Source organism: Ambystoma mexicanum, chromosome 8 (genome assembly GCF_040938575.1).
Source record: "Ambystoma mexicanum isolate Mex_15411 chromosome 8, UKY_AmexF1_1, whole genome shotgun sequence".
NCBI classification, from domain to species: domain Eukaryota; kingdom Metazoa; phylum Chordata; class Amphibia; order Caudata; family Ambystomatidae; genus Ambystoma; species Ambystoma mexicanum.
In genome coordinates this window covers 1,666,629,317-1,666,644,989 of record NC_090929.1, presented here as the reverse complement: position 1 = coordinate 1,666,644,989, position 15,673 = coordinate 1,666,629,317, and the positions used below count along the sequence as shown (strand labels likewise).

General features: G+C 43.3%; 1 protein-coding gene across 1 annotated transcript in view; it reads right to left on the bottom strand.

The window, feature by feature from the left end:
• SEC23IP (SEC23 interacting protein) overlaps window positions 1-15,673 on the bottom strand; it is a 449,917-nt gene that overhangs the window by 265,672 nt on the left and 168,572 nt on the right. The gene's annotated exons all lie outside the window — the stretch shown is intronic.

Below are 15,673 nucleotides of genomic sequence, written 5' to 3'. Positions count from 1 at the left end.
AATATCTGCAGGTTAAACCTTGTGGAGTTTCTGCCCCCCGCCTCTTTGAATATACAGATTTTACCTCCACCAACAATGCTGGCGAGGAGGCTGTTGCATGCTCTAACTCTATGAGAAGCTTGCCTAACAAAAATAGCTACCACCTTGTACTGCCGTAATTCTCATTAGGAATTGGTCATTCACCCTCTATCCACCTGCCTACAGTGAACGGTATCCCATCTGTGTTCATCTCTTTGGAGTGACAGCTTCCCAAACTGGATTATCCATCAGAGAGCTCAGATATCAAGTGACCAATGCCAACTTGACATGCTCTTTAACTGATGGGCACCCCTCTATGCATCACAATACTGATCATGCTCTGAGGCCTTTTCAAACAAGTTACCCAATTGTTCCAATCAGATAGCAGAACCTCCAAGCACCTACCCACCCACTGGTTTGGTGATCTATACAAAAATTTGACTTTCCATGTTTTTGAGATTATGTTTATAACCACTTTTGATTCAGAACATCAACGTCTATTGAACATGATTTGTCAAAAATGATCACGGTTACGCAGCACGTTTCGAGTGGTACCTCATTGGCGGGTGTGTTTGCTTAAACATTCCTGCTTTCTCAGTGGGGAAGAGACTGCAAATGCAATGGTGGGGCTCTTTAAATAAAAACGACTCTGTATTTTGAAAGGAGGGCAGAGCTATGGCTAAGAGCATGCAAGATTGGTAAAGTCTTCAACATATAACATAACGGATAGAATAAAAAGTGTAGAAATAGGATTCTGACTAGGTATGAAATGTTAAATAATGCACCAAGTAAGAATGTCTTACAAAATGTGAAGGTGGGGCAACATCTCCCATTTTGCTCACAAGAAAGTACCTAATCGAGCAAAGCAAGGGTGGAATGACGGGGTGTGGAATGCGTCACTCACGGCTAGGGGCAGGAACAGGAGGCCTTGAGGAAGCAAGGGGAGCTGCTGTTAGGTAGAATTTCCTTCTTGAGTGTAATTCTTCCCACTTTGCTAGTTCCCAGGCATTTCTGCTGGTATATTGGATTTTTGGACTCTCTCCCCTGAGGAGTGGGAACTTTTTTCCAGACTCACTCATTCATTTACTCTGTACTAGGGAACCCTTTTCATCTCCTTTTGATACTTTTTAATGGAGATCTGCTTTCATCCATGTTTTCTGGCATCTACCGTTTACTATAGCAGCAAACAGCACTTTCTGTGCAGTGTTGCTGGAGGCTCCATGAGCATTCCATTTTTAATTTACCTGGCTTAACTACTGTTACAAGGGCAGGGGGACACCCTTTTGTCCCTCCTGTATGTTATTTTGTGAGATCAGCAAACCCCACCTTATGTGGAGTGCCAAGGAGAACCAATGTCTCCCTTTTCTCACTGTTCCAGTAACATCTAGCTACTGGTGCAAGTTCATCTGACAGGGTGAGGGGAGGGTACCTTTTTGCATTACTTTTTGGGACTTCTACCGCAGGCTGCCTTTGCAGCTGCAGGAGGGACACAGGGGTCACCATTTGCCTAAAATGGTGGCTGTACTTTTTTTAAGCACTGTTCACGATACCTTGTTCTTACTGACTGCCTGAAATGACAGGTAGTGGGGGAGATAACCGAAACACCCCATGTCCACAAGGCAAAGGGAGGGAGCTAGGAACAAAAATATAAAACAAACAGCGGTCCTACTACGCCTTGTGACATTCGGAACGTGCAAGTGCAGAGAAAAGAGAAAGGGGTGGGGGCAGCGGTTATGTGCTGGAAGGGCCCCCAGTGGGGAAGTGCCGGATGCAGAGGCAACCGTTAAGTGCAAGGGCGAAGATGTACCAAGCGAGGGGGAGATCAACCACCTAGCCGGTAAGTACAGGCCTGTGACAAAACCACATGCAGGTGTGGGCCCCGAGGCCAGTGCAGGGGGGCCGATGCTGGTGGCGATTGTGCAGAAGGCCAGGACCCTATACAACTCTTGAGGGACTAGGCCGCCAATCTCAGACTTTGGGGATAGTTAGCACAGGAGGGAGAGAGGGAAGGAGGAGAAGAGAAAACTCTTGAGTTGCTTGCGGAACCTGAGGCGATCCGGTTCAAGAAGGGAGGGGAGAGATTGAGAGAAAGAGAGAGAAAGAGATAGAAAGAGAGAGAGCGGGAGAGAGCGCAGGAGAGAGAGCAGGAGAGAGAGAGCGGGAGAGAGCGAGCAGGCGAGAGTGGGAGAGAGAGAGAGAGAGAGAGAGAGAGAGGAGGAGAGAGAGAGAGGGGGAGAGAGGCTGTTCCAGAGGAGAGAGCCAGCCGAGGAGAGAGATCTGCCCACAGCTTGGAGAAGCGTTTAACCAGCAGCGAGTGGGAGCAAAGGGACCTAGGAGGAGAGTATTTGGTGAGGGAGCTGCACATAGCCAGTCAGTTATTCATACCTTTATTCAGCGTTGAGCCATAAAGGTTTTCCACAACAAATTCAAAACATCACAAATATAACAACATCAATTCCATTAAATGAAGTAACATTTAGATTAAATATAGTGGCCATGTGGTAAAAGTATGTCTCAAAGATTTGGCTCATTGTGAGGGCTTCTTATCCTGGGACCAAACATAAACCCCATATATTGGAACGAGCTTAAAACGCCCTTTGAAATTGTAGAAGAGGAATTGGGAGAGATTTTAGGGGAGTGGTACGAGAAGGGGTTGGGAAATCATATTGCGTTTTGGGGGGGGTGGGGACTTTAATGCCGCCTGTGCAGAAGGTAGTTGGTGGAATGAGAGGGGAGATATTCCTAATGAGATTTGTTCCACTGTTGGGAAGGGGATTCGATGGGACCATTTCCTTGAAACATGGGACTTGGGATTGGTGGACCATGCTGATAACTATTCGCTGCCTAAATACACCTGGAAGAGGGGAAATAAGACCTCGAGGATAGATTTTTTCTATGTCTCTAACACCTGGAAGCAATCTAGGGCTTCGCTGTTCCCCCTAGATTCAGACTTGGGAGATCATACCCCTATTTATTTCCCCTTTTTGTTGCAGACCCAAGCGAGACAAGTAAAACCTGAATACATGGCCCTAATGGTAGAACAGTCACTTGGAACCACCATACTGTTAAAAAATGTAAGGTTCTTATCCTGAATCACCTAAGTGAGGCCCTACATTTGATACATCAAGGCAGCACTTCGCCAATGGGAAGTTGTTTTATAATATACTCATGGCTTGAGCCTATAAAATCACCAAGCTTTCGAGACCCACGTCACTTAATAGAAAAAGTGTTAGTCGGGATTCGGTGATACACTACTCCAAACGTACTAAAAGGGAATTGGCAAAACTTACCCACCTGATCCTTCCGAAAGAACTTTTTCAGAGTTACAAAAAAAGAATCATTATGAGACATAAGAATTTTATTAAATCTTTGAAAATGGATCGCTACTTAAAAGTTCACCAACACATGATTGAAAATCTCTGTAAGGGAAAGGAGGTTAATTTTTGGGCGACTTTAAATTCGATGTTAACCCCTGCCAGAGATAAATTAGATTGCCCCATCTCAGAGGAGGTTTGGTATGCCTACTATCTTAAAAAATTCTCTCTCCCGCCGGTCTTCGTTGTGGACTCAGATTCACTCTTGGAAACCCCAGTTAAGGGTGGTTGTCCTTGGGATTGGGATGACATTTGGGCGATTAATAAATTTAAGCCGTCAAGGGCACCAGGGCCGGACGGCATCCCTCCCTTTGCTATAAGGCGGAACCGGAACTGTGGGCAAAGGTCTTAAAACCTATCTTTGAGTCCATCTTTGAGACCCACATTATACCAAAATTGTGGACTCAAAGCATTATAGTTCGTGTTCAAAATGGGTGACATCCTTAATCCCAACAATTATAGACCTATAGCCCTCTTAGATGCGGCAAGTAAGGTCTTTGGTATATTACTTTTAAGAGACCTTAATCAAGCAGTGAGGGTAAATTCCTGTCTTAGTAGATTTCAGGTTGGTTTTAGAGCGGAATTAGGTACCAGTTTGAGCGGCACGATACTGGCCCATTTAAGAGATTATGTCCATCAATCTAATATAGGGGAGGTATTCTTAGCCTCTTTAGATCTCTCCAACGCTTTTGATGGGGTTATCAGAGCGAGACTTTGGGGTAAGATGCTGAAGATGAACACCGCTCTTAAACTTGTACAGCTTTTAGCTCTTCTCCATACGAACACTTCAATTAGAGTTCGTCTAACCAAGGAGGGCACATTATCAGAGAATATACCCACCTATATAGGAGTGAAACAAGGCTGTTCATTGGCTCCGCAGATCGTTAATCTGTAGGTCAGTGATGTTGAGGGCATTTGGGAAGGTCCTCTTATTGCTCCTACTAGACTGGGTACGGTGACCATCGAATGGATGGCATTCGCCGATGATTTTATTTTGTTAGATCGTACCCCTAGGGGACTCAGATTGAAGATGGGTCTCTTACCAATATGCCCTACTTAATAATTTGGCGCCAAACGCTTCGAAATCACGAATATTGATATTCACTAAAATAAAAAAAAAATATTCTTGGTTTATGGGAGAACAACCGGTAGAGCAGGTCCAAGCCATTACTTATTTAGGTTATAACCTAACTAATAAAGTAAGTCTGAAAACTTGGGGAGACATAGCCTTGAGGACAAAGTGAAAAACCTTACTTCACAAATGAGTCTTGAAAGCAAGAACATGTACATTTTCACTTCTACCTCTGAGGCGCTTTTATATGGCAAAATGTGAGCCAATATTACTATATGGCCTGGACATCTGTACTCACGAAATGGGTCCTGTCCTGAATACGCTACAAGGGAAACTGTGGAAGGACTTACTCGGTTTATCAAGATCTATCCCCAATGCTATTATTCGAAGCGAGTTATGTTTGATTTCCATGGAAACCAGACTTAAATGGAAACAGTTATTGTTATATAGAAAAATGTTGGTTCCACCCAATAACTCACTATATGAAACCTTATCTGAGTTGGTTAGAACTGAAACGGTTCCATCTAAAGAAATTTTGCTTTAAAATGACCTTTATTTTGGACTCCTTTGGTCTAAAATCAGAAGATCTTATCCAACGTCCAGGGTTGGTTAAGAGGTTCTTATTGAGGGCGGATTGGGCTGATGGTGCAAATAAGATTGGGGAACTCTCTACCTATGAGGAATATGCTTGTTATGGTCATGCTAAAGAATGCCTGCCCCTTTACATTCGATGTTTCCCATGTGAGAGGGTAAGATCAATATATATGCGCTTTAGAATGAATCAGATACCCACTCTGGAGAGGACTAGACATTGGTCTTCCAGCACTGAAACAGAGGGAGGATTGCTGGAAACAAGGTGTCATTTCTGTAAAATCCCTGCTGCCACTGAGACACAAACATTTGGTGCTTTTTTGTACTCATTTTGAGTCTACTCGTGCAATTTGCTTTGAAGGGAGATATGACAGAGACCTCGTTATGTCAGTTGACTTATTTTGGAGTCGGCTCATATGGGGATTTAGTATTTCTTTAACGTTGGTACTATACAAAATGAAGTGTATTATGGAAGAATTGGAAAAAATTAACATAGGCATGAAACGAAATCGTAAAGTGCATTTGAGATATGCATCTTAATTTATTCTTTTTAGAGATGGAGATGAATTGTTAATAGACTGATTTTATCTGTTTATTCTTGATGATTTGTACTTGTTTTAATGTTTTATATACAGGTTAATGGGTTTAATGTTGTGTAAGGTTTTATGTAAACTACAGACGCAACAATAAAATAAATATAAATTAAAAAAAACATATATTAATGACCCTTAGGCTGTAAAATAGAGAGGTCGGGAGAATCAATCCGAACCCTTCTCCCCAATGGGACAATGTTTGCTCCTGTGAGCACTGACTGCCGTGACAGGGTTCCCAAGGGCTGAGCACCGAGTTCTATTGTGGTGGTCTTTAGCTGGCATCTCCAGTCAAGGGCTAATATGTTCCTGGCCAAAACTGGCTCCACAAGGTCAATTGGAATAGAGTCAAGGGTGAAGCCCCACAGTTGGCTAATCCTGGTGCAGCTTATAATGCGATTCCTAAACACACACCCCTTCACTGTCTGCATCCAGTGAGAGCATTTATTAATTAACGTGTCCCTGAACTCATACTGGTAGGGGGGACAGTTTGGGGACCCCATTTAAAAATATTCACCCCCTTCTCCAAGATATCTTTCCGCTGCCCGGCGCGCAAAGGGCATCGTTTGTTGTGGATTGAAGGAGCTGTTAAGCTGTGGCTGCGACCCCTCTTCACCCCCCTCACCTGCCCTCTGACAGCCGTTGGAGGATTTGAGGTGCCTGCCTGCGAGGAGAGGGCCGTGCAGGCTCGAGCGCTGTAGCGCTAGTTGGCTCCGCCCCCTGCCCGCCCTCCGTGACGACATCAGGAAGTGCAATAAGACCTGCCCCCGGACACCCTTGCGGCGCTAAGCCCGGCGCGCAAAGGGCATCGTTTGTTGTGGATTGAAGGAGCTGTTAAGCTGTGGCTGCGACCCCTCTTCACCCCCCTCACCTGCCCTCTGACAGCCGTTGGAGGATTTGAGGTGCCTGCCTGCGAGGAGAGGGCCGTGCAGGCTCGAGCGCTGTAGCGCTAGTTGGCTCCGCCCCCTGCCCGCCCTCCGTGACGACATCAGGAAGTGCAATAAGACCTGCCCCCGGACACCCTTGCGGCACTAAGCCCGGCGCGCAAAGGGCATCGTTTGTTGTGGATTGAAGGAGCTGTTAAGCTGTTCGGCTGCTGGCGGTGGCGGTACAGGTACTGCTTGGACACCAGTTGCGGGAACTTACTGCGCCGAGAGATACCGAAGATCACTTCGAGAGAATGAAGTCAATTCCGGTCTCAAAGGGTACGCAAGGGACAGGATTAAGAACACGACTGCAGGTAAGAGAGAGATTCGCTTCACTCCCAGAAATAAATGGGAGCCTGGAGCAAACCCTGAGAACTACGATGCTAAAACAAAGCCGACTACCATTCGGTATTGATAAAAGGAAAAGCTTATCGGTAGGAGACAATCAATCAAATATGGAAAAATCGCCCTCACAGTTGGCGGGAAAAGGTGATAAGCTGTGGTTGGCACCCAACTCTCCAGAACTACCTATGGCATGTACCATCTCCACGGAAAGAGAAACCATAAAAATGCTTTCCCCATCAACATTTCCATGCCAGGTAGAGGTAGTATCAAAGAAGAATTCTGAGAGGGAAGTAGCAGGACAAAGCATTCTGGAATCCAATGAAATAGCTGAAATAGCAATTGAGGATATTTGTGAGGAGATAGTAACTCCACCTGATGAAGTGCCAGCAGGTAAGAACTCTAACTCCACACAGGAGAAGGAGACAACAAAATCAAACCTACTATCAACTAATCCACTTGAAAACATGGTAGGAAATCAGATGACGCTACAAACAGAGGACGAGGCCCTCGGAATAGTTCATAAAGATGGAATAGGAGTGGACCTCAGTGAATCACTAATTCAAGAAACTCTGGACAGAAGTCTAGAAAACCCTACAAGGCCAATAGCGGCAGAACTTAGTTCTGGAATGACTAGCATTGTTCATAGCCAGCAAACAATAGAAACATCATGGGATCAAGTTGACAAATGGGATATGCTGGATCTGGGACAGGTCGAAGACGCTCTGCAGGACTCGATAAACCAGAATAAAAATACTGACCCCAGAAGACTATCGATGATAGTGAAAGAGCCCATAGACATTTTCCAACCATATAGGGAAGAAAGAATTAGTCCCACAAAGGAAAAGGAGAATCGATCTGCAAATCCCCTAAAGGAAGTAAATAAAGGAGCTTTTACATATGACTACGACACAGGTTCCACTAATTCCCGCGCCTGGGAGGGCAGAGGCCGTTAGAAAGATCGAACAACAACAGAGCAGCAGATACTGCACCAGCTAGCCTGAGTAACCTATCTTTGGCAGATAAAATTATGCAAGACATCACTATACTGACGGATAAAATAGGAAGAGAAAAAAGAAGGAGTTTTTGCTTGATCAATGAAAAAATGGCTGCCTTAGATAAAGAACAGCTTGAGAATACCGCCATACCTCCTTTTGGACATCGAGAAAAGATAACAACTGTGAAAGAAACTCATCCGCCACTTTGGGACGGGAGAGACAAAACTTTGCCAGTGGCTAGGGTGAATGAAGGCATGGAAAACGTACAAATAAGGAAGGATCATACGGGAAGCAATCTAGCCAGCTGCTTAATCTTGGATGAGGAAAACAGGCCTACAGAAGACACATGGAATAAACAAATTCTAAGGACAATAACTGAGGCCTGTAAAATTGAAAGAGAAAAAGACTTGAATCACATTGAAAAAGTGGTTATGTCCTCGCTAACTATAACAATAGCCCCTTTTCTCAAACTCTATGGGGCAATTAAAGATTCGGTACAAGAGGTAACTATCACCAACTCTCAAATAAAAGAGAATCATGTAAATATGACCTCGGCCCTACAGAGTTTAAATGAAAGAACAAACAAAGAAGCTGAACTAACTCAAATTTGGCAATCTCGCCTTAGTGATCTAGCTAGGCGAGATGCGACTGATAAATCTGTGTTAATGGAGGCAGTTTTAGAAGACTGTAAATGGATGAGAAGCACCCACAAATATAACCAAAGGAATAAGGAGGATTGTACGGATAGAAAACTTAAAGAAGGCAAAGGACCAATGAAATTGAAAAAGGATGCACCAAATCTCCCAAATCTAAAGGAGCAACACCAAGAAGAAGTGACCTCGATCCCGACTGGGATAAAGGAGACTAACAAACTGACCTCTGTAAATTTAGAACGATCCGCCTTTGCCATATTTGCAGGGGCAACTCCGAAGGATCCGACCAACCGAAATGGTAGGGAGACTGTAAGTGCATTAAATGAAAAAGGGAAAAAAACTAAAAACGAACCCCTTAAACGCAAAGTAAATGGTTCAAGAGCCTTTTTGAGAAACTTGAGAACTCCACCAAGAAGAGAGAACTCACATTGTGCTAAGAAATCTAGAAGAGAGATGAGTATTAGTGGACATGTAGAGACCGAGGGACTAAAAGATCAAGAAAAGGTGTTAAGGGAAGAAAGCAGGGAGGATCCAGAACAACAAGCAAATTTGAGTGATCTCATCGAGCTGTTGGAATCCGATAGTGAGAACGAGGACTGGGATAGTATAAGTATCTCGGATTGGCAAACTCTAGATAATTGGGAAACAGTAGATCTAACCCAAAAATCCAAGGAAGATCTGAAACCAAAGCCCCACAAGAAAATCGCCCAAGAAAACACCAGGGAAAAAGAAAGAAGACGGGGCTCAAAGGAAACTGAAGTGGATTCGGACCAGGAATCTATTAGATTTAAGACATTGGAACAAAGAAGAAAAGAAATGGCGAACGAGGGGAGGTTGGAAAAAAAAATCCGGAATAACCCCTGTCTTAAAGAACCTACTGATAAGGAAAAAAAAAAGGACATTGAAGTCAAGAAAAGGAAAGTGCTACCGCTAAGATCACCCCAGAAGAAATCCATTCTATCCAAAGGACATCATCTAAAATTAGAAACAGCTGCAAATGGACCAAGAAGGGTGATCTTAAATAGAAGATACGTGGTGGAGCTCTGCAAGCAAGCCCTGTCACCAAGGACAATATCAACGGAAGATATAAAAATAGTGGAATTCCCAAAGGAACAAAGGCTAGACCAAGTCATCTTGCACTTGTCATCTAAAAACACAAAGCAGAAACTTTTGGATGTGTCAGACACATTAAGAAAAAAAGGGTTCCTACTAGAAAACTGGGGCGAGGAATCTAGACAATTAAAAGATAAAGCCCATACAGAACAAAGAAAGGAGCCAATGAAGGAAAACCCAGTAAAAACTAGATTTGCAATTCCGGGTGAAAATTTGAAGAAAAACAATGAAAAAAGGAAGAAAGAGAAATAATTTGAGGAGGACGAGTCTTTATCAACTAAAAAGAGTAAGGAGATATTGAAAACCCTGAAGTTCACAGTGGATAACTCGGAAAACTTAAGGAGAGATATGAATAAACCTACTGAAGTAGATAATCGGAGAAAGGAATGGGCCTGGATGGCAAATGCTTTGAATTCCAAGAAGAAACAATAGAGTACGGAGAAAGAGCAAAACCGGATCCTTTGTGCTTCATGGAATACAAGAGGTTTCAAACATCTGCTCTCTAGTAAATGTGATTTCCTGACCCAATATGACTTTATCTCAATACAAGAATCATGGCTACGTAAACCCCCTATATGTGAGGGCTATGAGGTCTACACAAACCCGGCTAGAAAGGGGCCAAAGGGTAGACCGTTTGGAGGCCTCTTGATACTTAAGAAACTGGAATGTCCACTAAAAGTAAGGGAACATCTGACACCAAACCCCTATGTACAAATCCTGAAAGTAACATCCGAAGTGGAACGCCCAAAAATCCCGAAAGAAATGGTCCTGATCAATGTCTACTGGAGTGAGAACATGCAGGGTCAGACGAACTTCATAAAGTCAATCACAGAGATAATTGATCAGTCCATGATGGAGGAATATGGCCAGCTGATAATACTAAATGGAGATCTGAATATCAAAATCCTGGATAAAGATGGTAAGATCAAAGCTACTGAACACCTGCTAGGAAAAGAAAAGGTATGGATGCAAGAAATGAGAATCCGTGAGATGAAGATGTTAAATGGCCAGACTAAGGGAGATCTCCAAGGGGCTAATACATGGCACAGTGGGAAATCAGGTGCTTGCTTAGACTATTGCTTTGTGGGAGGAAACATGTTGGATCGGATACTTTCCTTTACAGTAAAAAAACAAACGAGTAGCGATCACTGCCTGTTAGCAACTGAACTCATCTGGGAAATAAGGACCAATAGAGGAACGGAAAGAACAATGGAAACTGAGGCTACAGGGGGAAGAAACCGTTTGAGAATTAAAAATCGGGCAATCCCGAATCTAATACTAGGATATAAAAAAGCGATAAACAACAATGAAGAGCTAGTGGACTACAAATGGCTGTTGGAAGCCCATGAGATTAAGTATGATCCAACTAAAAAAAAGAACATTACAAAAAAACATGTGTATGATGAACAACTAGTGTTAAGAAGGAAACAATATAGGTCAGAAGTGAGACTCATAAAAAGGAAAAATGGCCCAGAAAGACTCGAACTCCTGAGAAAATGTCAACAATCATATAAAAATTGGCTGAGACAAACTCGGTATCTAAGACTGCAGAGGGATGCGGAAAAAATGATAGCAGCCATATCGGCAAACAACGCTAGAAGTACTTGGGACTTACTTAACGACAGAGAGCACAATCAATCCGCCGTAGGTATCAATCAAGTCTCAGAAGACAAATGGTTCGAACACTACACTGCCCTTTTTGAAGGCGAAAGCCAGGAAAAAACCATAAAAGAGATCTCGGACTCAACTCCGTGGGCCTTGAACTGTGACAAGGATGATATCCGAACCCTGATAAAAAAACTTAGTACCTCAAGAGCAGCTGGTCCAGATGGCATTTCAAACAAATTACTAAAAGAAAACCGAGTCCTGGACGGATCTAATATATATACTATTTCAACAAATCATGAAAACCAAACAAATACCAGCCACATGGACGGAGGCTTATATAGTACCGATATATAAGAAGGGAGATCGGGAAAACCCTAGGAACTATAGGCCCATAGCACTCCTAGACTCAATCGGTAAGCTATTTGCATCACTGCTACTGAGAGATCTAAAAAAATGGGCCACCGAGGCGAAAATCCTAGATGAAAGACAATCAGCCTTTGTAAGTGGAGTTGGCACTGCCTTGAATCTTTTTTTGATCAATTTGTTAAAGGCAAAGACATTAGCCGGGAAAAAAAAAACTCTATCTTGCATTTATTGACCTCGAACAAGCTTTCGACGGAATCAATAGAGAGCTCTTGTGGTCAAAGTTGAGAAATTGGGGATGCCCAAAGGATCTGCTTGAAGCTATTCAAACATTATACACTGATACCTCAATTAAAGTCCAAATTACAAGCAATGGGGGACTCTCGCGGAGGATTAGAACCTTTAGAGGAATCAAGCAGGGCTGTGCAGTATCCCCTTTCCTCTTTGTCCTGTATATGGCCGATATGAATATAGCTCAGGAGAAGATTCGTGCATTTCCGCCGAAAATAAATGGAAAAGAAATACCTTGGATGCTGTATGCCGATGATGCGGTATTCATCGATCAAACACCAATAGGCCTACGACGGATTGAGTCCTTTAACAACTACTTAAAAGAAAATAGCATGAAGATGAACATTAAAAAATCCATGATCTTAACAATGGAATCTAGTCGGGGCAGAAGACAGTCCGGAAAAACCATACGATGGTCATTAGAAAACCAGAAGTTGGAAGAAGTAGAAATGACACTCTACCTGGGGATAATGATAAACAAAAACTGCAACGAACAGGCGCACTACTCACTGATCCGGGAAAAACTAGTGGCTCTGACAAATCAAGGGATTTGTTTACATCGCAGATATGGAAAGTTTTCTTTTACTCCAATTGTGACTTTCTACAAGCAAAAAGTGGTGGCAGTAATCACTTATGCCACAGAAGCACTCTTAGCCCTGAGATGGGAGGTTTGGAATCTCTGTGAAGCGTATTTTTGGCGCAAAATTTTGCGCCTACCAACCTCACTACCTGTGGAGCTCATTAGAACTGAGCTCAGACTCCAATCAATAAACTCTGTCGTACTTTGGAAAACCCTATCTTTATATAGAAAGTGCATTTTGGATATACCACCTAAACCATTTGAAATCCTAGCCCGGACGAACATCCTGAATGAAGACAAAATGCTTAATGATTGGAAAAGCAGATGTAAGGCTCAGTTAGAGCAAGTAAATCTGGAGGAGGATACCCTAAAGAATAACCCGGACAAAGCAAAAAGAGTTATTCAGGAAAAAGATTGGGAGAAAACCCAGGAACAAAGACTGAGAAGAAATCTATGTCATAACATCATCTGGGAAAGAAAAGGCTTGAACAACTTACCGCCATATCTGTTGAAATTTCCAACTGAACACTATCGGGACTTGCTGCTGCGTTGCAGACTCAACATTTGGAATAGCAGAGAAGTGAAATGGAAAAGAAGACAAATTGACAGAACAGCTGCATACTGTCGGTTCTGTAAACGGAAGGACCAACTGGAAACGATAAGACATGTTATGTTAATTTGTCCAGCTTTAAAAAGCAAAAGAGAGATCTATATGGGAAACTACGTATTGAATATCACCCAGGATACGGAAGAACAATATTGGGAAAGAATTCTCACTGTGGAAAAAACTGGCAAAACTCTCGATGCATTGAAATTTGTTGAAATGTTGAACTTGAATCAAGACGAGATCAGATCAGATCAGATCAGTAAGAGAACGGTACGAATAGGTTTAGATACTTAAGTATCTAACTACCTTGATTGATCACACCTTGAACTAATGGAGCAGTGGATCATAAGATAACAGAGAGGCTAGGACAATGATTGGGCAATCATTACCTGATGACAATTGGACCTAAGGAAGTTTTAAAAAAGGAATAATGTTTTTATGGAAGGAAAAAAAAAAAAAAAAAAAAAAAAAAGGATGTAATGTTTAAGGTTTAACTATACTTAACCAATAAAACAAAAAAAAAAAATATATCTTTCCGCTGCGCGAGTTGGTGGTTGAGGAGGGTGGGTCATGACTCTTCCGGAGTTCTGCCTTACCAGAATTGTTGGGCCAGGACTCTCCATCTACCGTTGGTTTAGATTTTAGAGATGCACAGTGTGATGTACTCCTGTCAGGAACACAGCTTCTCAGGACTTTGTCAGCTGTCTCTCTTCAACCTCTTCGGTGCATCCAGACTTGGTACTGGCTTGGTTCCTGCTACTACTACAATCCTCTCCACCCTGCGATATGTTAGGGATGACAGAGCAATTTACAGGTGGAGTTAGGCCATGTGGCATCAATCTGTAATGTGGCCTTGTGTCATTCAGTTAGTATGTAGGCTCCCCTTGGCCACTCCCTACCCGACTGCCTCAATCAGGGATTACATTTGATGTCTTATTTTAAGGAGATCTGATACATCAGTGCTACAAATGCACTGCTTGTGGGCTGGGCTCCCCACACCAGTCTGTGTATAAACAGGTTGGGCCATTTGCTGTCCGGGATGTAAGGGGCCAGATAGCCTGCTGTCCAACATTACTTGGCCAGAAACCCCTGTTGCTCCTGTGGCCTTAGCCTGCAGCCTCTCTGCCTCTTTACAACTTAATCAGCCTGGCAGAGTGCTCCCTCCAATAGTGGCCTACTACTAGAGCCATGAGGATCAAAAGTTTGCTTGTCGAACAGGGTAGGTTTAGTAGAAGTGTCCACTTGTGATGGCATCATGTCCCCCACCACTCCACATAGCGAGGGTTCGGGGATGGACTCATGAAGAGCGTACTTTGTCCAACACTCAAAGGGCGGCAATGATGCAGTAACTGCAGAGGTTGACACAGCCACAGGTGCTACATGAGATGCAGTGGGAGGGGGAAAGATAAGATCAGTTTCTTGGAGTTCGGCTTCCATCATAACACAATTGAAGTGTGGGCCATTAGTTGGGGGCATACTGCTGTGAAGCCTCCCAGCTTGCAGCCGAACAGTTCTCGGCTTAATGCAATTATCAGAAGGCAAATGGGACAGCAAACTACACAGTCCATTACTTCATTGGATAAGCTAGTCATTGTGACGCTTTCTACAGGAGGTTTTGAATTAGTCACAGTAGGTTTCCCCAAGAATGCGAGCTAACTGGTACATTCAATACAATAAAAGAGCAAAGGGACCGATTAAAACGCACTAAGGGTGTGCTTCCTCCAGGGAACATTCAGGATTACTTGAGTTGGGCTCTACCATGCAGGTGGGAGGTGTAGACGGGAGCATTTCATTGGCATTTTCCTCTTTATAGCCAGTATTTGCCTCTTCGGTTTAATTGCAGACATGGCAAAAAGTGGTGAACTTGGCTTAACAGATTGAGATTGTGTAGTTATAGCAACAGTTAACCTTCATCCTGACCCATTCTCACACTCTTCACCGATAACACCTGGTCTGGGTGACTCGCATCAAGTCTAATTTTTTACTCTGCTTCGTCACTCCACGAAAGCAATTCTCCACCTTTGTTCGCAACATAAATGGTGCCTATGGACTTCCTTTCCTTAAATTGTAGCTCTCCTTCAAACTTCCTATAATGTCTATAGGCACATCCCCATACCCATTCACACTATCCTCCCAAAACGTTCAACAATTACATTTCTCTTTCCATACCTGCACACTGATCAGAGTGTAGTCTGCTCCACTGTCTATGAGCATAGAAACAGGTACCCCACTAATCAGTACAATGGAATAGGGCTTCTTCTTCCTCAACCTTCTCTGAACAGCATTCACCGAATATACAACCTCTCTACCAGCCTCACAATAAGCATCATCAGCATCCACTCTAACACACTCCCTACAAGAAGGACAAAGGACAGGTCTTAAACATGCAGGTCAGCAGTTTTGAGAGTGGGGCACTTAAAACGGCATCATCACAGGGAAAAATGGGGTGCACTGTAGTGCATCAAAAAAAGTCACAAAACAAGGGTCACTGCCCCAGCAAAAGCCAAGAATTATCAAAAAAGAAGAAGATCCTTATGCGAGCAGGTT